This window comes from Triticum aestivum, chromosome 5A, assembly GCF_018294505.1.
Source record: "Triticum aestivum cultivar Chinese Spring chromosome 5A, IWGSC CS RefSeq v2.1, whole genome shotgun sequence".
NCBI lineage: Eukaryota > Viridiplantae > Streptophyta > Magnoliopsida > Poales > Poaceae > Triticum > Triticum aestivum.
The window spans coordinates 589,999,105-590,021,503 of NC_057806.1; positions in this window are offsets into that span (position 1 = coordinate 589,999,105).

Consider the following 22,399-nt stretch of genomic DNA (forward strand, 5'->3'; position numbering starts at 1 on the left):
CATCATATGATTGCGCGCGTGGATCACACCCTAGGGTTAGTTGTATGTTGATAGGACTATGTATTGGAGGGCAAGAGTGACAGAAGCTTCAACCTAGCATAGAAATTGATGCATACGGGATTGAAGGGGGACCAATATATCTTAATGCTATGGTTGGGTTTTACCTTAATGAATGTTAGTAGTTGCTGATGCTTGCTAATAGTTCCAATCATAAGTGCATAGAATTCCAAGTCAGGGATGACATGCTAGCAGTGGCCTCTTCCACATAATACTTGCTATCGGTCTAGTAAAGTAGTCAATTGCTTAGGGGCAATTTCGCAACTCCTACCACCACTTTTCCACACTCGCTATATTTACTTCATTGTTTCTTTATCTAAACAGCGCCTACTTTTTATTTATGTACTCTTTATTATCTTGCAAACCTATCCAACAACACCTACAAAGTACTTCTAGTTTCATACTTGTTCTAGGTAAAGCGAATGTCAAGCATGCGTAGAGTTGTATCGGTGGTCGATAGAACTTGAGGGAATATTTGTTCTACCTTTAGCTCCTCGTTGGGTTCGACACTCTTACTTATCGAAAACTGTTGTGATCCCCTATACTTGTGGGTTATCAAGCCCGTGGAGGCTGAAGGAGGTCGACGGTGGAGATGAACAGTATCCCGTGGAGTCCCGTTTTGCTGTACGCCACACCCCTCCGGATGAACAGGACCCCCGTTTCGACCGTAGCGCTCCAACACAAGTCCGTTTCATCCGTTTTGCGATACGCCACACCCCTCCCGATCAACAGGACCCCCGTTTCGACCGTAGGAGGTCCGTTTCCTCTGTTTTGCGGTACACCAGACCCCTCCCGATGAACAGGATCCCGTTTCGAACATGGCCGGTCGAACAAAAGGCCGTTTCCTCCGTTCTGCGGTACGCCTGGCCTCGTTTCCATCGCATGTTCTGTCCAAGCCCTCCCGATGAACACGACGCATTCCGTTGCCTCCCCATGAACACGACACATACCGTTGCCTCCCCATGAACACGACGCATTCCGTTGCCTCCCCATGAACACGAAGACGATGCTGTTTCTCCGTTTCGACCCAGCCATGTACACGAGCCCTGGCCGTACGTACGCGCGAGTAGGCGTTCGAGACCACGCCCGTATGTACACATACATGGCTGTATTTTCTTTCTTGCACCCTGGCCGTTGTACGTACGTGTAAATGCTACGTGCGTGCCTCTACTACGACACGTGCGTGCCTCTACTACGACACGTGCGTGCCTCTACTACGACACGTGTGTGCCTCTACTACAACATGTGCGCGCCTCTACATCGACCAGTAGGTACGTACACGTTCGCGACCAGAATGACAATGCTACATACGCTTCGACTAGGTGGGTCCCGACTGTCAGGCAGTTCCTTGCCCGCAAAGATGTAGCTGGTCGGTCCCAGCAGTCAGGGGGCGAATCATTTTTTTATTGCCTGGACGCACTTCCTTGTGTGCGAAGATGTAGCTGGTGGGTCCCAGAAGTCAGGGGAAATGTTTTCTTTCACAAAATGCAGTGGCCCGTCCGGTGGGTCCCAGCTGTCAGCTGGAGGAATCATTATTTTTCGCATAATAAGGAGGCACTTCCTTGCTGCAGCTGTGGACCCAGCTGTCAGCCTCTCCACGTATAGTCCACGTCCGATGGAAGTCGTTCCTTGACCATGTTGACCACGCCACGCCGAGAGCACCAGGGCGGTGGACAACGGCGAGGACTAGGAAGGGGACGACACGGAGGCAGGGAAGACTTTGTAGTTGTTTCCCACGCGGAGGGGAGTACGACTGTACGAGGGTTTACTGGTTCATCTGCCGTCGTCGGAGAATAACAGCAGGTGTGGCTGAGTAGAGGGATGGCTAGGCCAGCGATGGTAGTACGATCGGGCGGTGAGGCTTGCATGGCAGCACAGCCGGCCGCGAGGAGGAGGGAGCAGGCAGTCCCGCCGACGCTTGTTTGAGCGGCTGGAGAAGGAAGAGCAGTGATTGAAGAAGCACAACGGCAGTTGGATGGACATCCAACAGTCAGTGCTTGTGCGTCAACCTTTTTTTAGGAAAGCCTCAAATCTGTGGAAAACAACATACATCCCATCTGCCATTATTTCTAATAATTTACAGCCCATTTGCTAATTCTTAATGTTTTTTTGGAGCCCATATTCTTTTTGTTAGCATTAGAGCCCATATTGTGGCAACGGTTAAAAAATTATACGATTTTTTGCATATTCCGGTGCGGTCCGAACTGTTTTTAATCCGAAAATTTTGACTCACATTCAAACCGACTTTAAAAATAAATGTATATCAATATAAAATCCAACAAATTCTCCACGCATAAAAATTAATGTAATTTAAAATCTTGAAATGAAAAATAAAGATATTTGAAACTAATTGCCGGTCTGATGTGTTTTAAAAATGTACAACCCATTTCTCATTACTGATGGGCCATTTTCTTGGCCAGCCAAAGGAAAGATCTCCTCGTCTTGAAAGATTTGCAGCCCAACATGCCTGACAAAGCGACTTACTTGGCAAATCACAAAAAAACTGGGCTGTGGCCGTGGACCCAGCTGTCAGCCTCTCCATGTATAGTACTCTTCCGATGGAAGTCGTTCCTTGACCATGTTGACCACGCCGTGCGGAGAGCACCACGGCGGTGGACGACGGCGAGGCCTAGGAAGGGGACGACGCGGCAGTGGAAGCCCGCGCGGAGAGGACTACGAGGGTTCACTGGTTCGGCTGCGGTGTGAGGCTGTCGTCGCTGCAGGGCCTGGCCAGTGGTGGGAGTAGTAGGTGGTGGTGAGGCCTCTGCGGCGGCACAACCGGCCACAAGAGGTAGGAGCATGTGGCACGACCGGCACTGCTTTGGGCGGCTAGAGCAAGAAGACCAGAGGTTGAAGAAGCACTATGGCCATTGGATGGACATCGTACGGTCACTGGAGCTAGAATCGTTCATATTGACTAAGTTGACAAAGCCCTTCGTCCCCGTCAACTTAGTAGGCCCACAAGTCAGCCTCCCAGCAAGGTGGGTCCCAGCTAGCCGGGGGAGTATTCATTTTTTGTGCATAATAAGGAGGCACTTCCGGTGGGTCCGAGCTGACAGCGGGGGGAACATTTTTTTCGTGAAATACGGTGGCCCGTCCGGTGGGTCCCAGCAGTCAGGGGGAAACGATTTTTTCACAAAATACTGGTGGCCCGTCCAGTGGGTCCCCGCTGTCAGGTGGAGGAATAATTATTTTCCGCGTAATAAGGAGGCACTTCCTTGCGGCTGCCGTGGACCCAGCTGTCAGCCTCTCCACGTACAGTACTCTTCCGATGGAAGTCGGTCATTGACCATGTTGACCATGCCGCGCCGAGAGCACCAGGGCGGTGGATGACGGCGAGGACTAGGAAGGGGACGACTCGGAGCCGGGGAAGACGCAGCAGTGGATGCCCACGCGAAGAGGAGTACGAGGGTTCACTGGTTTGGCTGCGGTGTGAGGCTGTTGTCGCCGCAGAATAACAGGGGGTGTGGGTGAGTAGAGGGATGGCTTGGCCAGCGGTGGGAGTAGTAGGGGGCGGTGGGGCCTCCGCGGCATCACAGCCGGCCCCGGGAGGCAGGAGAACATGGCACGACCGACGCTGGTTTGGGAGGCTGGAGCAAGAAGACCAGAGGTTGAAGAAGCACTACGGCCATTGGATGAACATCGTACGGTAACAGGAGCTAGAATCGTTCATATTGACTAAGTTGACGAAGCCCTCCGTCCCCGTCAACTTGGTAGGCCCACAAGTCAGCCTCCCACTATGTTGGGTTCCAGCTGGCAGGGGGAATATTCATTTTTTTGTGCGTAATAAGGAGGCACTTCCTTTGCGTGCGAAGATAGCTGGTGGGTCCGACATATCAGCAAGGGGCACTTTATTTCGTGAAATACAGAGGCCCTTCCGGTGGGTCCCAGATGTCAGGTGGAGGAATCATTATTTTGCGTGTAATAAGGAGGCATTTCCTTGTGTGCGGCCGTGGACCCAGCTGTCAGCCTCTCCACGCACATTCTACTTCCGATGGTGTCGTTCGTTGACCATGCAGCGCCGAGCGCATCCAAGGTGGTGGACGACGGCGAGGCCCCGGACAGCAACGAGCCGGAGATGGGAAGACGCGGGAGTAGAGTCACAGACAGAGAGGTGTACGAGGGTTAACTGGTTCTAGTGCGGTGTGGTTCGGCAGTCGGTGGAGAAGAACAGGAGGTATGGAGGGGTGGAGGGATGGCCTGGCCAACGGTGGAGTAGTGCTTCATAGCGAAGCGTGCTAAGCAGAGCTGCTAGCAGCAGGAGGCGGGAGGTGGTCCCGACGGCGCTGGGGGAAGAAGACGAGAGATTGAAGATGGATGCCAGTCGTTGGATGTAAATCCAGCGTCTAACATGTCAGAATCATTTGTTGACTAAATTGACAACGACTTGTATTGGGTTCGACCTATTGGCCCACATTTCAGCCTCCAAAAGTGTGGCACGTATTCAACCCATTTTTTTTCAGAATTTACAGTCTTTTTTTGCGCGGTAGAATTTATAGTCAATTTGATCTTTTTTGAATTACAGCCATTTGCTGGGCTGGGTGAACAAATAATGTAGCGTCCATGCAGCCCGTTTATTTTATTTCCTAAAAAATTACAGCCCATTTGCACTTTCTCGAAATACACAATTTTGCTGGGTTGATTCTAATTATAATGTTGGGCTGGGCTAGCAATGTTATCAAAAAATAAAAAGGGGCTGAGCATTTTGTTATAAATATATTTAAATAATAAGTGATATTATTACATTCGTCCTTAAATCTTACCAAGATTTTGTACACAATCACTAGGATTTTCGTGCCAAAACAATCCTGGATTTTATTTGTTAAGAAATTATTTTTATAAGTTAATATGATGTGGGATATTGTTTTCTTACATATGTAAGTATCTGTTAAATATATCATGACAATAAAAATAATATATAATAACATATAAAATATATTTTTAGAAAAACAGGGAGCATCTCCCCGGTTCCATTGCTGAGAACGAAACCACAACGTATTCTGATACAACAGCTCAAAGAGCAGTTCGAAAGCAAAGGTAGAAAAGCTACAAACTAGGGGGTGGATGAACAAGTTCTCTGAATAACACAAATCACCCGAGCGGTGCCAAAGGCAGAGAGGATAGAGCACTCAAATGACACAAGGAGGGTCCAGCGAAGCCTTCATGGTCTTCAGCCAAGGGGCCATGTCAGCCTGCGGCAACCAGTAAGCAAGCGGAGACACCAGGCTAGAAGGAGTAGCATGGTGGATGTCCCCCTTTTTCGGCGCCAGGTGCCCATCATCTTCATCAGAGATCTTGAGACGAGCCCACGGGTCCAGCCCTAGAGCGGGTCGAGCCTTGTTCAGCCACAAGTGATCGCCAACGGTTTCTGGAGGGATCTTGGTAGGGTTTCCACGAAGCTCATCAACTTGTCCTTGTCCGATCCGGAGGAGAGAATCGCCTAGTTCCTCACCATGTTCCTGATCAACCTCAAGACCTACGGAATGGAAATCCAGGAGGTGTTACTGAAAATCATAGCATTTCTATATTTCCAGAGGCACCAAAGGATAGCTGAGCTAACAGTGTTTAAAACTGAGCACTTTTTGGTAGCAATCCAGAATCTGGCGACAGATTCGAAGGATGAGCCAATCTGACTAGAGAAATATTCCTCAATGTGGGCCAGAGATGTTTAGCAACTATACATTCAAAAAATAGATGAGAACAAGACTCTTGTTCCAAGCAGTAAACACAATCAAGGGGTTTGATGATGTGTCTCTTGCTAAGGTTATCCCCAGTCATCAATTTGTTTTTGGAGAGAAGTCAGAGAAATACATGAATTTTAGGGGGAACTCTCAATTATCCAGAGAGCAGGGATAAACACGGGTTGAACCCCTCTAAAGTTGATAACATGATAGAGGGAGCTGGACGAATACTTCCCCTTATTGTCCAGCTGCCAAATCAGGGTATCCGGCTCGGCAGTAAAGGTAATGCTTTTGGCAATTTCCTCCAACTGGAACCATTATTCCATGAGACTATCACTAAAGTTCCTTCTAAAAGAGAGTTTTAGGCATTGACCGTCCCAAACTTCATTGAAAATTTTGTTAAGCTCATTGCGGACAGAGTAAATAGGCCAAAATTGGACTGCTAGGGGGGATGTGCCAAACCAAGTATCTTCCTAGAACCTGGTTCTGCTCCCATCCCCTATGTTCCATGTGTAGCCAAATTTCACAGCATGCATAATAGATTTTAATCCTTTCCAGAATCTAGAGGTCTTAGGGTTGGAGGAGGGGACAAAAATGTTAGGTTTATTTCCTAGGTATTTATGGGCAATAAGAAGCTTCCAGGGTTTCAGGTCTTCCTCATAGAATCTTTTAATCCAAGACCCTAGAAGACAGATGTTAATTTCTTGGAGGTTAGGTATGCCTAGGCCTCCAAAATCTTTTTCATAGAGACTAGGGCCCAATTAGCAAGGTGTAGCTTCCTATTTCCCTCAAAATCATTCCACAAGCAATGAGACATCTAAGAATTGATGAGGTTCACTGCCCATTTAGGGAACTTGAAGAAGGAGAGGAGATACACTGGAATGTTAGCCAAACAAGCTTGTATGAGGATCAATCTACCTCTGTAAGAGAGAAGTTTGCTCCTCCACCCACCAATCCTTTTAATGATTTTATCCAGAAGGGGTTGGATATCCTCTCGCCTCAGTTTATCATAGTGGAGAGGGATACCTAGGTACTTAATGAGGAAGTTACCTTTATTACAGACTAGAATAGAGAGGAAGTCAGCTAACTCCTGATCATCCATGTTTATAGGGATGAATTCACTTTTAGAGTAGTTGATTCTCATGCCTGAGACTTGTTCAAACCAGGTTAGAACAATTTTCAGATTGCTAGCATGTGTGGAGTCATTGTCTAAGAAAAGGATGGTATCATCTGCATATTGAAGGCAGATGATGCCACCAGGGCAGACCTCAGGACAGAGCCCTGCAATCAGACTATGATCAGCAGCTTTGCTCAGCATTTTAGTAAGAACGTCCACTACTAAATTAAACAAAAGCGGGGAGATGGGGTCACCTTGCCTAAGGCCTTTACCAGCAAGGAAAAAATCACTTTCATAGTTATTTAACTTGACCCCAACAGACCCCCCATGAGTAAGTTGCTGCATCCAACTCCCCTCTATGAAAGGCTTGGAAAAGATCTAAGAGATCATTTTTCACCAAGTCCCAAAAATGCTGGTAAAACAAGAAGGGAATCCCATCAGGACCAGGAGCCCCATCAGGATAAGAGCTAAAAATGGCTTCCTTCACCTCTGTCTCTGAAAAAGGGGCTTCTAGCAGCTCATTTTCAGTAGGAGAGACTTTTTCAGAAGCAGAGAAAAAATTGTTTTGTAGAGAGAACCCAGAAGGGTTTTCTTTCTTAAATAGGTCTTTATAGAAGTCACTAGCCACTTTCAGCATCTCATCTACCTCAGTAATAGGGCCATTAGGGCCATCAAGGGAGTGAATGAGGGTTTTCCTCCTCCTCTGGTTAGCTACTGCATGGAAGTAAGCAGTATTTATATCACCCTCCTTAATGTTCCTATCTCTAGACCTTTGTTTGGCTTTGATTTCTTCTTGAAGCCAAATTTTCTTGAGCTCTCCATGGACAAAGTTTAATCTATTAGTCTCAGCCTCAAAGAGGTCACTGGTTTCTGCCTTAATATCTAGAGAATCAAACTCAAGGAGGAGAAGCCTTTTGTATCTTCTAAGATTAGCTTCCTCATTGGAGTTCCACCCTTTGGTAGTTCTTCTAAATCTCCTAATTTTGATCTGCCAATTTTCTAGGGGGCAGCTGCTCCCAGTAGGCTCATTCCAGATTTTCCTGACTAGCTCTGTAAAATCTTCTCTAAGCAACTACCACTTTTCAAATTTAAAACTATTTCTCTTTGGAGTTTGGTTAAGACCATAGTCCCAGAGCAAAGGAGTGTGGTCACTACCACATCTGGGCAAATCTCTACAACTAGAAAGAGGAAACAAACTATCTAATTCTGTGTCACAGAAAATTCTGCCAATGGTGGACATAATCCTGGAGCAGCACTTCCAACATATCTAGCAGAACTGTGGGTTTTCCTTCTGACAGGGCAATTCTCAACTTTATGGGTAACCATTTTGCAGATAAAACAACTCTTGGGCTTGACACATTTATCCAAATGATGCCCTGGTTCCCCACAGTTGTAGAAGATCACTTTAGAGTATGTCATAAGGCCCGAAGCAGGGGCAGGAGTAGTTTTCTGGATGTCCTATCTCTTCTTTTGCTGGTTCTTGCCTTGAGATTTCCCACTGATCTGAAGTCAGAACCACCAGAAGATTGATCTTGGGCAATTACAGGAGCCTGCCCAGATTGTTCCCCCATTTGGGGCGGAGGTGGGCCGTACCATAGCCCAACCGGCGCTCCCCACCATTGTGATAGGGGAAATTCATCGGAGTTCCTGGTTCCTTCTCATCCTCCAGCCAGATGTTGTCTCTCAGGAAGTAGAAATAACCACCAGACAACTCAATTGAAGCAGATTGCAAGCCTAATTTCAATCTTATACATGTTTGGGGGAGAGGTAAGGTAGGGGATCTACCTGCTCCGGCTCCGGTGGTGTGCTGGTGGGCAGGAGTCCAGTCAAGCATTCCCATCTCGCAGCACGGCGTGGATCTCCTGAATTGAATTCTCCTTTCGCCCATCGAATGAACGCAATCGAAGGCTCACTGGGGTTGGGCATCCTGTGCTTCTCCGAGAAATCTCCTTCGAAGTAGATCCGTAGGGCTAGATTCAGCAGCTCCCAATCCACATGATCCTTGCACATCCGAGCATACCTCCGCGAGTGAGAGAACGGATTCGGTCCCTCCTCGGCTTCCTCCCTCACAGCTTCCTCCTCTGCTTACCTCCATTCGCGCGTGCATTGGGTCCAGGAGAGAGCGTCGTCGCGGATCCGCATCGCCCGCTCCCTCCATCTCCTCCCTCGAATCTCCCGCAGCACCGCCGTTGCCATGGAGTCGAGCGGCTGGAGCATCCGCGGGAAAGCTTTATAGACATGTGGGAGATGCATCTTGTACATCTGCCTGTCTTCCAGCCATTCCCCCATGGATATGGTCGGGGACTCCATGGGGCGCGCGAGCGGACTTGCTGAGGGGGGCAGGCGCGCCCGGAGTCAGGAGGCGGGGGGTGGCGGCGAGATCTATGGCAGGGGCGGCGACGAGGGTGGAGGTGGTGGCGGGGGTGAAGGGGATCGCGAGAGCGGTCATCTATTTGCCAATTATGTGAACTAAACAATCAACATATAAAATAATTTAAATATATATAATATAGTTAGAAGGGAAACATAAGTTGGACCTGGCATTCCTATTCTTATATAGAAAAATAGAAGAGACCTCTGCGTTTTCTTCAAAAAAATACATAAATTGGGCTGCCCAAAATAAAACCTCGGATGGGAGGTCCATAGGCCGGTCGATACATGACGGCCCTAAGAAAATACAAATAGGCCTATGGACCTCCCATCCGAGGACGTGGGCTGCGCATGTTAGAAATGAAAGCCTAGACGGGGCAGCCCAAAACCACATCCAACACTTGCCAAAACTTCGTCCCTCGTTTTCTCTGTGTTTCACACACTCGACATTGTGTGGGCATTTTGACTGTGCATCATATGAAGATGTGCTATGCATGAATGTTGATCAGCATGATGTTAACTGGCTGGTAGTTCCATTTTCAACCATGAATAAAACTTCCAACATGATGTTAACCCTGTTTGAAAAGGCCGTGTTAATATAAATGCTCTGTCTCTGAAAGTTGCAGTTTCTTATCTGAAACTGAACTTGCAGTTTCTTATCTGAAACTGAAACTTGCAGTTTCTTATCTGAGAATCACATTGTCTGCACTTTTATACTCCTATGAAACTACATTTTTAAGTGCTAAAAATAGATATCTTGAATTCATAAAATACTCCATATGCTCAATACTGCAAATCTGAAATTCAAAAGACATTCATATCTGAAAGTACTCTCAAAATACACAACACAAAACACAATTCACAACCTGCAAATACTGACAACCCTAAGCTCCTCCTGACAATTCACAACCTGCCCGACTATTGGGCTGGGGGGGCAGCCCCCTCGTATTCCTCGGCGGCAGACAGCCGCCCCGTGAGACGATGTGAACGGCGAGGGAGACGATGGCGGGGAAGCGTCGTCGGGCCAACTGCTTTTCTCCTCTTGCAGTTGGGTTTGGTCGACGAAGACTCCACCGCCTCGCTCTGGCAGGACACCCTCACAAACGGCACCCTGTAGATGCTCGATCCTTCAATCTCTGGTGGATGCTCCATCTGGGATCGATACTCCCACCACCGCTCCCTCACGATCGGATTCGGTGAATCTATTTGCTCCATGGCCCAGAGGAGCAGCTCTATGTACTACGGCGTGACTCCCTTTGGGAGTATCGTCGCCTTTTCGCTTTGTTGTCAAGCCAAGACTGTATCTCCAACATCCTAGCTAGCTTCACATGGTCGGCGTCTGCGATCCTCACGTATTGGTTGTACTCCTTCATCGATCTACTTCTCCGCAGCACCTTCACTCTCCGGCGGTGGTTATTGAATGGAAGAGGAGAGGAGCAGCACTGATTTTGGATTAGAACGGGAGAGGAGTGACGCTGGTTTTGGACTGGAACAGGAGAGGAGGGGCGGTGGTTTTGAAATGGAAGAGGAGAGGAGCGGCGCTACATTTATATTGGAACAGGAGAGGAGCGGCAGTGGTTTAAGAGGAGAAGAGTGGAAGAGCAACGCTGGTCTTGGAAGTATTTTTTTGTTGTTTCGCGTATTTTGGGTCAAAGTTTGACCATGTACTGTATTTGACAAGCAAAATGTGAATGCATGTCACCAAAAATTGTATCGTTTGGTTCGTATCTGAATGTACTTTCAAATTATACTCCCTCCATTTTTGTATACAAGGCCACAAACTCATATTACAGGTACCAAGGTAAAAATCAATGCTATGTTTAAGTCAGTGTTGCAAGCTAGCTTGTCACCTTGATTGTCGTGTTAATTAATGTGGTTTTTCTCTCCCAAGCACAACAAGCCAACCCTCTTACTCCTCATTGGTTGATTAATGTTGGGAATGCAAGCTAACCTTCTCACTCCCACATGCACACAAGGGATATTAATGTCCTCAGGTGCTAGTACGAGGCAAACGCCATCAATTTTGCCTCGATTAATGTTAGTGGCCTTGTATAGTTGCAAATTATAATTTTGATAGTGGCCTTGTATACAACGTATAACATATATTTTATGTGCGAAAATCATGGTCAATTATGACCCAGAATAAAAGGGAGACTAGTTAATGTGGGGTCGCTTTCTTAATTGAAGGGTAAATTGATTTTGATTTTGATCCAGTCAGAGCGCGCCGGCCCTCTCGTCCAATCCTAAATCGCTGTCGCACGCTCCTCTCCCTCTTCTCCAATGCAAAACCACCACCTCTTCTCTCCATCATCTCCATTCCAAAACCACCGTCTCGCCTCTCCCTCTTCTCTATTGCAAGACCACCGTCTCTCCTCCATTTTCTAGACGCTTTGCTCCATGGCACGGGCGCAATCCATGGATACAAAATTAGTATACTGTATACTATTTAAAAGTCAAGGGCGGGGCTTTTCCTGCGCGGTAGGCGGTGGGGCAGTTCCGCCTAGTCGGTTCGACAGAGATGCGAGAAGACGAGGGAGTAGGCTGCTGCAAACGTAGGGCTGTGTGATTTGACAGCGAGTTACTGCTGGACAGGTGGGGCCCCGTGATTTGACTTGCCATTATCATTTTAACAACGGCGCTACGACTGGCGTGAGTCTCCCAGATTCCTGATCACCTCCATACAGGTGCCTCTCCCAATGCTCCACCATGTAGTAGAGGCTGGCTCTTGCATGAGAGCCCACTTCTCCACTTTTTCCTTGCCTCTCTTTCCTCCACTTATGCAAAAATGCCATGTAAAGCGCACTATTGTACTTACTTTTACTTGCTCCTACAGGTGCTTAAGCTTTCCACATAGGCATAAAGTCTGATGTGGCAAGTTAATCAAAAAGAGAGAGACTAGTTTGGTGACCCAAGGAAGAAACGGTGCTAAGCGCGTGTACCTAGGTGAAAAGACAATTTTGAGTCTATAGCTAATTAAATGAAGCAAACTTAGCAACATCATTTCATTGGAAGAGGTCACTCCTTGGCAAATGCAATAAATACACGCGCCTAGCAGCATTTCTTCCTTGAGTACAAAGAAAGAGATAGAGAGGAGTAAAAAAATACACTTATAGCCAACCTCGTTGTAGTATGAGTGATTAAGTGATGACTATGTATGACATGCCAACATCAGATAGCCTAACGCACCGTGTTAAATCTCCAAGGGCGTGACCGCGCGAGCGACACGACGTTCGTGGTAGGCGCGACCGAGATACGGGCTGCTGGCAGCCCTTGGATCTGAGATCAAACGGTCGCATGCTAAGTTGCTGAAAATTTGCATAATAACCCTCCAGGATAGGATATTCACCCATAGGTCTAGAATCACGCCATGCAACCATTCGATCTCAGATCCAAGGGCTCTCGGAAGCCCGTATCATGGGAGAATGGAAAGCCACTACCCAGCCATTCGCACGTTGGCAGTTCGCTCCTACTCGTCCCTGCACGTCCTTCAATACTACACCCGTTCTTCCGCGATGGTGAAAGGATGCCTTTCTCGCTTCAGACGCATGTTCGAAGACTCAGATGATGAGTGGGTCGCTGGGCTAGATGTTGAGTATACCACAGTCCTGGGAAGAGAGAAGGATCTAAAGGATGAAGAGAGGAAGAAGCCCGCCGTGATCCAGGTTTGTGTGCAGGACTTATGCTTGGTCTACCACATATGCCATGCCGATGTTGAGTGCCAGGATTTTAAGGACTTCCTCGAGAGCAACCTAGTCAAATTCGTTACTGTAGACTTTGGTAATGACAAAGAAGTCCTGCATCGGATAGGCCTCATTGTAGGCAACACCTTCGACCTCCGGAAGAATCGGCTGGTGTCCTCTCGCCAGCCTTCAATGCTGACCCTGGCAGGAGCCATGGTTCATCCTTCATACCGTAAACTGGAGAAACCTCATTACACGTTTCATCGCCATGCATGGCAGCGGGATTTACTAGATATATACCACATCCACTATGCTGCAATGGATGGCTACCTTTTCTTCAATATCTACAAGGGTTGGATGAAGAGCAATAGCCAAGTGTGCGGTTCAAGCAAAGAAGTATCGGCCAAGAGGAAGAGGGACAAGGACGAAGTCGAGGACGTGGACAAGGACTCCGAGTAAGGTGGCAGTGTCGTTGCTCATGGTGGTTCTAATGCAGTGTCTACCGGAATAGTTGCAAAGTTTAATTTCAGGTGTGCTTAATTTAATTTGAGGGGTGTGTTGTGCTGAGCCCCCAGCAGAACTATGTTATGTTTCTTCTCGTTGCTTTAACTCTTTAATACGTACATACTAGTATTTCTTACATTTCATCTTTTAGTTGGTATAGTACTACCACTCGTTTCTTCACATTATATACGTACAATATATATATGGCCAACATTATATAGCCAGCAGTTTAGTTGTCAAAGAATTTCAGGGTGCTTAGATTCGTCAAAGAATTCCAGGATGCTTAGAGGGTGCTTGGATCCAAGGGACTTATTTTAGTCTGACTAAAAATAGTCTCTTTAAGAGGCTAAAGTTCCAAGCACCCCTGACTAAAGAGGGGCTAAAACTAGTCTTGAGACTAATTTTTTTTAGTCAGGGGTACCCCTACTAAAATGTGGATTAGTCCTCTCTCTACTCATTTAACTCCTCTCCTTTAACACAGGCGAGTTCTGGATTGGAGGGTTTGGAGGATAATAAATGCTCATTAACTTGATTTTAGCATTTTTTTGTATTTGGATCCAAGCATGGGTGAGGCTAGCATGTTTTAGTCCCACTACTTTTAGTCATGGGACTAAAATGTATCCAAGCACCCTCTTAGTTTTATTTGAGGGGTGGGTTGTGCTGGACACCATTATTGTGACTAGCCTTTTTAATAGTACTATATGCATAATTTGGCGACGAGCGCTCTCTATATGTACCACCTTTTTTTAATTTCAAGTTTTGCTCCATGGCGCAATCCATCGGTACTACTGTTGTACAAAAGTATACATTTGTTAAAAGGCTAGAGGGCGGGGCAGTCTAGCTTGGTCGGTTTCACAAGAGGCGAAGGCCTTTGTGATTTGACGGCTCATTACTGCTAGAAGGCGGGGCCTTGTGATTTGACTACTCGTATAAATGCGCCGACGATCTGATCGAGGAGGAGCAAAGAACCGTGCGGTATACTCAAGTTTTCCCCTGGAGTAGTACTGTGACGGAGGAGCACGAAACACGGCAGCCTAGTGCCATATGGCGATAAAAATGATCTAATTTTCTAGTCATCTCATTGTTAGCATTGTTCTATTCATTCCCTCCAAAAAAACATTGTTCTATTCATGCCTCGCAGAGAACGTGACACGTGCGGTGAAACACCCGAAGCAAAAGATGAAACACATGAGCAAAAGAAGAAGGAAGATTATCACCCCAAATGATCTAATTCGCCGCAGAGTCATAACTTCTTCTTCATCGCCTCCATGACCTCCATCTCCTTGCGCGTCTCCTCCGCCATCTTCATCATTGTGTTCATGGCGCGGCATTTCTCGACGCGAGCCTTCATCATCTGTTCCACGACCATATTACGTACCTTGACAGCAGCCGGGTGCTTGATGCGGCGCTTCGCCAACTCTTCCTTTTGTTCCATGGCGAGGGCCTGCAGCATCTTCATCGAGGAACTACTATTCTCACGCAGTGTCATGGATTTGTCACGGCAGATGTCCTTAGTGTCAGGACTTAGTCGCGAGGTTAACGCATCTATGTGGTAGCTTGAGAGGGGTTGAGCGGAATCGAGAGACGCAACACAAGACAGAGATTTAGACAGCTTCGGGCCCCGGGAAACATCATCCGGTAAAAACCCTACATGTTGTTTGAGGCTAGGTCTCATTATGATCACGAGGGAGTCGCCGTAAACCGGCTCTCCTCTTTGTGTCTAGCCCTAAGATTGTTTCTCTTGCTTGTAGCCTGTCCCTCTTTGGGGAGCCCTGCCCCTCCTTATATATGTTGAAGTTGCGAGTTACATGTGGAGTCCTATTAGGATTAGGACTAGTCTATCGCTAATACAAACCGGATACAAGTCCTGGTCTTAACTCTTTGTAAGGTAAATATTCCTTTCCTCTTAAACCGGCCCACCATAATATGAACCGGCCTTCATGAACCGCCAGACGGGCCACCGGGTCTTGTCGCTCCTCTGGACCGCCTGCCGGATTACCAATGAACTGTAAACCGTCTGGTCTGTGCAGGTCACCGGTGAATCGCCAAGTCCGGCCGGCTTATCCTTCCGGCCGGTTTACGCCACGGGGCATATCCCCGACATTAGCCCCCAAGTTTAGCTTGGATTTATCCATGGTAAACTTATGCTGCAAAATAAACACCAGAACAATTCTGACAGGTTGTGCTCCGGGTTAAGAATTCTTGTGGACCGACACTGATCATCCTTAAGTCCTTGTTATTTCCTCCTTCTAGAAAATCCGGGTCAATAACCAGCTTCATACACAAATTGCTGACGTTGGTTTCTCATAGAAAAATATTGTGAAGAATAATCCACTTGAGTCGGCTTCCAATGACTTAACAAAAATAATGGTCCTTGAAATCCTCATCTGATCTTTAGTCGGTTTAAGAATGTAGAACTTGCCGGTTTATAAATATTGATGGTACCGGACCATAACTGTTTGTTAACATCAGCTTTTGAAAATATACCTCTTATATGCCTATCAATTGTAGCCCTCAAATCTTACGAAGGTAACGTAGTAACAGCTTAAGATTTGCTTCAATATGAATGTCACAAGCTTGAAGAAATCCAGTTTGTTCATCTCAATCACTAGTCAGAATTGAGTATTCCCCATATGTAGCCCCCAAGTGCCGGGTTGTCATGCTTGCAGTAACCTGGGACTTGTAATTTCCTGATGCTCATAAAAACTTCAACCAGTGTAGCCCCCAAGGGCCGGGTCATTATGCAATAATGAGCAGGGACTTTGTAAATATAGTCATGTAATCTTTGAACAGCAACGGTGTAGCCCCCAAGGGCCGGCTCAGTAAGATAATATTGGGCTGGGACTTCGATATATACTTCAATGAAAATAACATCATATGATATAACCCCCATCATGGGGCTTGAATTGTTGACACGAGCAATTGGCAGCCCCCAAGGGCCGGCTCATTGTAATGTGATGAGTCGGGTCTTCAATAAGATGAGCAAAAAATGACTTTGCATTAGCCCCCAAGTATCATGGTGCATGCTTGCAGCTACATGAGACTTGCATATAACCTCAATTTGAATAATGTAGCCCCCAAGTGCCGGGTTGTAAGCCTGCAGCAACTCGGGACTATTCCTTGCATTGCAGAATAAATCATATTCATCGATAAAAAAAATATCCATTGCGCTAAAGCGACTTTGAAAACCTCAATCATAATATTAATAACCATAATAAAAATCCAGCCATGTTGGCTATTCAAGATAATATAATCCGGTATGAAAACCTTATTCATCCAATATCATAATGAAAATTCAGCCAAGTTTGGCTATTTGAATAATATAACCCAATCACTTATAAGCGCATGATTCCAATGGCGCAATCCAAATATATACTGGCGACGTATAGTCCAAAGCCAGGCCGGTTTAATAAACACCGGATAATTTCTCATCATATACTGGCGACTTATCGTCTTAAACCCAGGCCGGTTTAATAAACACCGGATAATTTATAATCATGCTTTATTCAACCTGTTTCTGCATACAACAAGTTTAAAGTGTCCTGGCGGTTTACCGCCGGACGGGTCATAATGCCCAACATATAACCCAGGTTTATAACCAAGGCTGCACTTAAGAATAATCAAAAATGAAATATATCATACCTGTGACATTGAATAACATCGTAGGTTTACCAACTTTTTGTAGTAAGGGTGATAACCCCAATCTTGAGTAATGATAACTCCTTTCATACTGTGCCGGTTTATGATAAACCGTACCGGGTTGTGATAAACGCCGGTTTAACCATATATAATACTGGCGACTCGTAGTCAAACCAGACCGGGCTGATAGTCTCCGGATTATGATTTGATCATGTACTGACAACTTGTAATTGAAAGCCAAGCCGGGTTAATGAACGCCGGTTTACTCCATAATAGGATGATAATAGAAAATCAAACCGGGCAGATGGCCCCCGGATTAGGACTTGACCGTGTTCCGTCAATTTGTAATTGATAGTTGAACCGGATTAAAACGTTGTCGGTTTAAAAAACGCAACAAAAATCAAATAACAGTTATGAAAAAATATGGAAGCAAAGGCAATGATAAAAACCGTTTGCAAAAATATGCTATACTGAGCTGATCAGATGGTATTACCATGGTTGGACAGGACCAAGCCCCCAATAGGAGTGACAATGATTCAAGTCAGCCAGGTCCCCAAATGATTCGTGGCATATATGCCAGATCAAGAGGCGTGGCAATGGTTCGGGTTCGACCAAGCCCCCAAGTGATTTTGTGGCCTTAGGCCGACCAAGAGGCGTGACTGGTTTAGACTTGACCATGTCCCCAAGTGATCTGGTGGCTGTCGCCTATCAAAAGGTGTCGCGTTGGTTCGGACACGACCAAGGCCCCCAGTGATGTCCATGTTTGAACCGCGCATCATGGCAGCAGGTTCTCTTCGGTAATTTTTAACTTTTTTGCAAGAGATAAATTCTTCTTGAACCGGGATCTTGAACCGGATAGTGAGAGCTTCAAAGCTTTGTGGGAGAACAGACGTCCCTTAAACAGGATTGCAAACCGGAATCCTTTCTGATGATCCGGAACTTCTTCATTGAGCCGGGATTTTGCAACTGTCATATACTTTCTAAGCCGGAAATTTTCTGACGGCCTTCAAATAATAGTAGCCTCCGGGACCGGGTTATCTTTCCCTCCATCGTCCCGGGGTTCTTAAATTTGCTGAAACTGGCAAGATTTGCTGAGTCATGTCATTGTAGCCCCCGAGTCTCAAAGGTGACTCGAGGAGTTGGCTTGAGATTCTCCATATGTGACCGTGATGTAAACCGGCATAAGTTGTATATCATTGGTGTTGATAGCACGATGTGAATCCACAGAGGGTTGAGGTGACTGCGGCGGGTTGTAATTGATCCCGTATGAGCCGTGTCAGCAACTCGGCCAATGGTTCCTTCCAACTAGTGATTTGAAGTTAACCAAACTGTAGTGGCGGCGACTTGTGCACCTGCCCATCGAACCACCCAGTGTAGACGGCGGTTGATAGTATATGATAATTTGCCTCCATTTTGTTGAAAGAAAACTGGGCTACCCAAGCTGTGACTTGCTCATGCCCAATAAACAGCTCATGCAAACAGGTGCGGCCCGGTATGTCGACGTAGACCAGGCCACGAGAGACGGACAGCAGGGACGACCGCATCATCAGTGGCGGCTCCGACAGATGAGTCGGCCGCGGCATTGTAAACCGGCATGGACGGGGAAATTGGCACTGGTGTTATAAACCGGCACGGAAGGGCAAGTTTAACCGCGTCGTTTTGATGTAGTGAACAATTGTCCTGCATCAACAATATTGCAGACCAAGACAAAGATAAACTGCTCTTTGATAATGATATGTGCCAATAAAAGATATTTTAGATGGATATCACCTGATGTGCGAGGCCGGAAATAATCCGCCATGAAGTTGATGATCGCTAGGTGAAGTTGAAGTCACTCATGGGTGAACCGGCCACATCATGGTAAACTGATGCGGACGGGTGAGTCGGCCACGGCGTTGTAAGCTGACGTGGACACGTGAACCGGCCGCGAGGATTGACGGGCGAGTCGTCCAAGGCGTTGTAAGGCAGCACGGGCGCGTGAGTCGATCGCAAGTGTTGTAAGCCGGCATGGACGAGCGAATCAGCCGCAGGTGCGGACGGACGTAAACCGAACAGCGGGGGCGGCGATTTGCACGCGTATCCGTCAAGCAACGTGATACTTTTGTAACGAATAATGGTCCTACGAACAAATATCACATACCAGAGTAATTGTTCTCAAACAATTTAATATGCACTGATAAAATACATAAAAATATAGCACCTGATTTATCCGGAGGATCGAAGCAAATTTCCTCATGAAATTTTAATGGTCTTCACATCTACCCATATATCCGCTAAGCTTTGGAGGACGTGCCCCAATAGTACTTCTTGCATATCAATACGTGGTTGCTTTGGCCTTGGGTAATTACTATGATGCTTAGCTTTGGCTGATCCCAGGAGACACCGTTTGATCTGCTTGTTCCTCGACTTTTTAGACAGCAGCGATATGGCACACCTGTCGGTCCATCGGCCGCAGGGGGGAGATTGATTCAAATAGTAGCGCACGGAAGCAGCTCGGCGGAGGTCGGCTCGCAGCGACTCAGGGCAGCAGCAGCATGAAGCACCGGACGGCCCCACAGGGCGATTCCTCAATGGCGGCTCTCTGCGAGACGATGTTTTGCCGTGCAAGGAAGTGGTAGGTCAAACCGATGAGTCCGAGTCCATGAATAATTCGCTCCCGGGTCATGGCTGTTTCCGGGTCGACCCCAGTTGAATAGGTCAGGGTGTGGTCTTCCTTTTGGTAATTAAAAAACTGAACCAATATTACTAGTAGCTTCACGGTTCTTCCAGCCGGCGTTCTTCTCCTTCAACAGGTCGATCTCGTGGCAGAGCTTCGCATTGTCCTCCCGAAGTCGCAGGATTTCACTGGTCACCTTCTTCTCCGAGGCAATGCTCTTCTTCAGTAGCATCACCAAGCCGGCGGTCAACTCCCCCTACTGATTGAGCTCAGCGGGCATGTCATCTAGGCTCTCCTTCAGCAACTCCATCAAGCCTTGGATGAACTCCTTCTGCTTATTGAGCTGATCGGGCATGCCGTCGAGGGATAACGACTCCAGCTCCGCCGGCTCGGCATGTTCGCCTCCGCGGCTAGGACGCTCCTGGGAGCCATCGCCTGCCCGTGAGAGATCTTTTGAGGTCTCTGCGTGGCCGCGAGCCCTCTCTTTTTTTCCGCAGCCTTGGTTGCCGCTCCCTTGTTACGAGTAGTTCTCGACCTAGAGCTCTGCTCACCGTCCATGGCAATGATGGACGAAGAAGAAGCACTTATGAGGAGGAAAGGTAGAGTGATTTTCGGTTAGGTAGTTCCCTTTTTATAACCTAAGTACTAGCACTAGTACTAATACCTACATAGTGGGAACATGTTTAGGTTTGGTACATACTACTAGTAGGTGTGAGCAGGCTTTCGAATGTGATGGGAACAAGGTAAAGATTTATTGATGGTTTTGGTGTCGAGGCCCAAAACGGCTCCCGATGAGTTTAGCGGAACATAAATTTCAAGTACTACACTGCTCAAATGCGTAAATATTATGTTATTGTCAAAAATTGGCACAAAATACGAAGGAGACCAATGGAAGTACTACTAGCAACCCACGATTTAACTACTCGCATGCGCGCAGTGGAGTAATAATGTCTTTCTTCCGCCCTCACGTCCACTCAATTTGCATGCGCTGTATTAATTGACCATCAATGAAGTGAACGACTTTACACACGTAAAATTATCACATGGGGTGGATCTTGGTACAAAATTGCGTCCGCCCGTGTACCCGCGTGTGCGTGCGAGGAATGAGTGCGTGCATGGCGTGCGTGCACATCTTCGCTTCGTGCATGTACCGCTAGTATGGCTCAGGGAGGACAAGTACATTCTTCTGGAACCAGCAGCACATCACTGATCAATCCACGCAAGGAGGTCGCGACAACGCCTACACATGTGCCACGTGGCTTCATGAACTGTAAGAGAGACACTGTGTAGCGTGCCATTGGTATTCTAATTTACATGTTTTGCACATACTCGAAGTACTAGTAAGGTACACGTGCATTGCACGCATCAGATTTTGCAACCAAATTATGAATAAATACCACACTATAGCATGTAAGCTCTGAGTCATATATGCCTGATGTAGCCCTTCGTTTAATTCTTATAGTTCATCTCATTCAAAATCAATTAGTTTTTATAAAAAATCTAAGAACGCGGGAATAGGAAAAACATGGGATTATAGTGGAATGTCGTCTTGAATCCTACAGGATTGTACGAGTGTTTGATTGTGCATAGAAAAAACGCAGAATTCTTTCAAAGAGGTTTGAGTGGATGGGATGTTTCCTATGAAATCTAGTGCAAATGAATCATATGGAAAAATTCCTATGGTTTACAATCCTACGAATCAAACAACCAAGATAGGAAAAATTCCTAATGATTAGAATCCTCCAAAATTCCTTTGAGAATCCTTTGAATCAAAGAAGCCCTTAATCTATTTTATGATTCATGGAATTGTGCGTTGTAAAGCATAAAGTAAAAACAAACAATGGCAATTCAACTAGAAAAAAGTTTGGGCAGTTATGATACGGAAGATTCTAGAACAAAAGAGAACCATTGTTGTTTTGAGGTTTGTGCATTATGCTTAAGTTCAACCATGGAGTCTGCTAGATTGTACATGTGGCAAAAATCCGGTGGGGGGCTAGAAGATGGTGCGAGGGGCCGAGTGGAGGGAGACTATGAAGGAATGCACAAGTGCGAGATCGATATTTAGAGAGAGGGGGCGAACACGTGCGCTGATGCGCGCAGTGGCGGAGCCATGAAAAATAAATGAGCTAGGGGGCCAAGCATTGCTAATCCTTTACGAGGAGGGTCAATTCATGAACTTAAACCATTTTTAGCAGCAATTGTCTAATGATCACATTCATATTAGCCTTGATATATAGTGATGTTAGGGGGGAGGGGGCAGGGCCCTTACTACCCCCTGTCTTCGCCATTGTGCACGCGTCTGAGAGATGAATTGGAAGGCATGGATGATGAGAGGGGACGTTGGATACATAATTAATGTGGGGGTATTAGCTATATATATGTTAATCCTATATAGAGAGGTATAGATTGATCGATGTGGACGTGGGAAAGAGGGTGAGACCTCACTGGATATACACACATACATAGAGGAACATCGATCATTGCGCATGCACGCGTGAGAGATAAAGAATGCCCGATATGATGGAGAGGGGGATGTGTGTTGGTGTGTGCCTTCATGGGAGACCGACCTGAAGAAAAAGATTGCATGCGTGCGATGGATAATGCCGACTGGTAGTGTGTGTGCATGCATGCACGAGAGAAAGTTAGTGGTACAATTATAAAGAGAAGACTACTGTGTGGGTGTAAAAGAATAGCT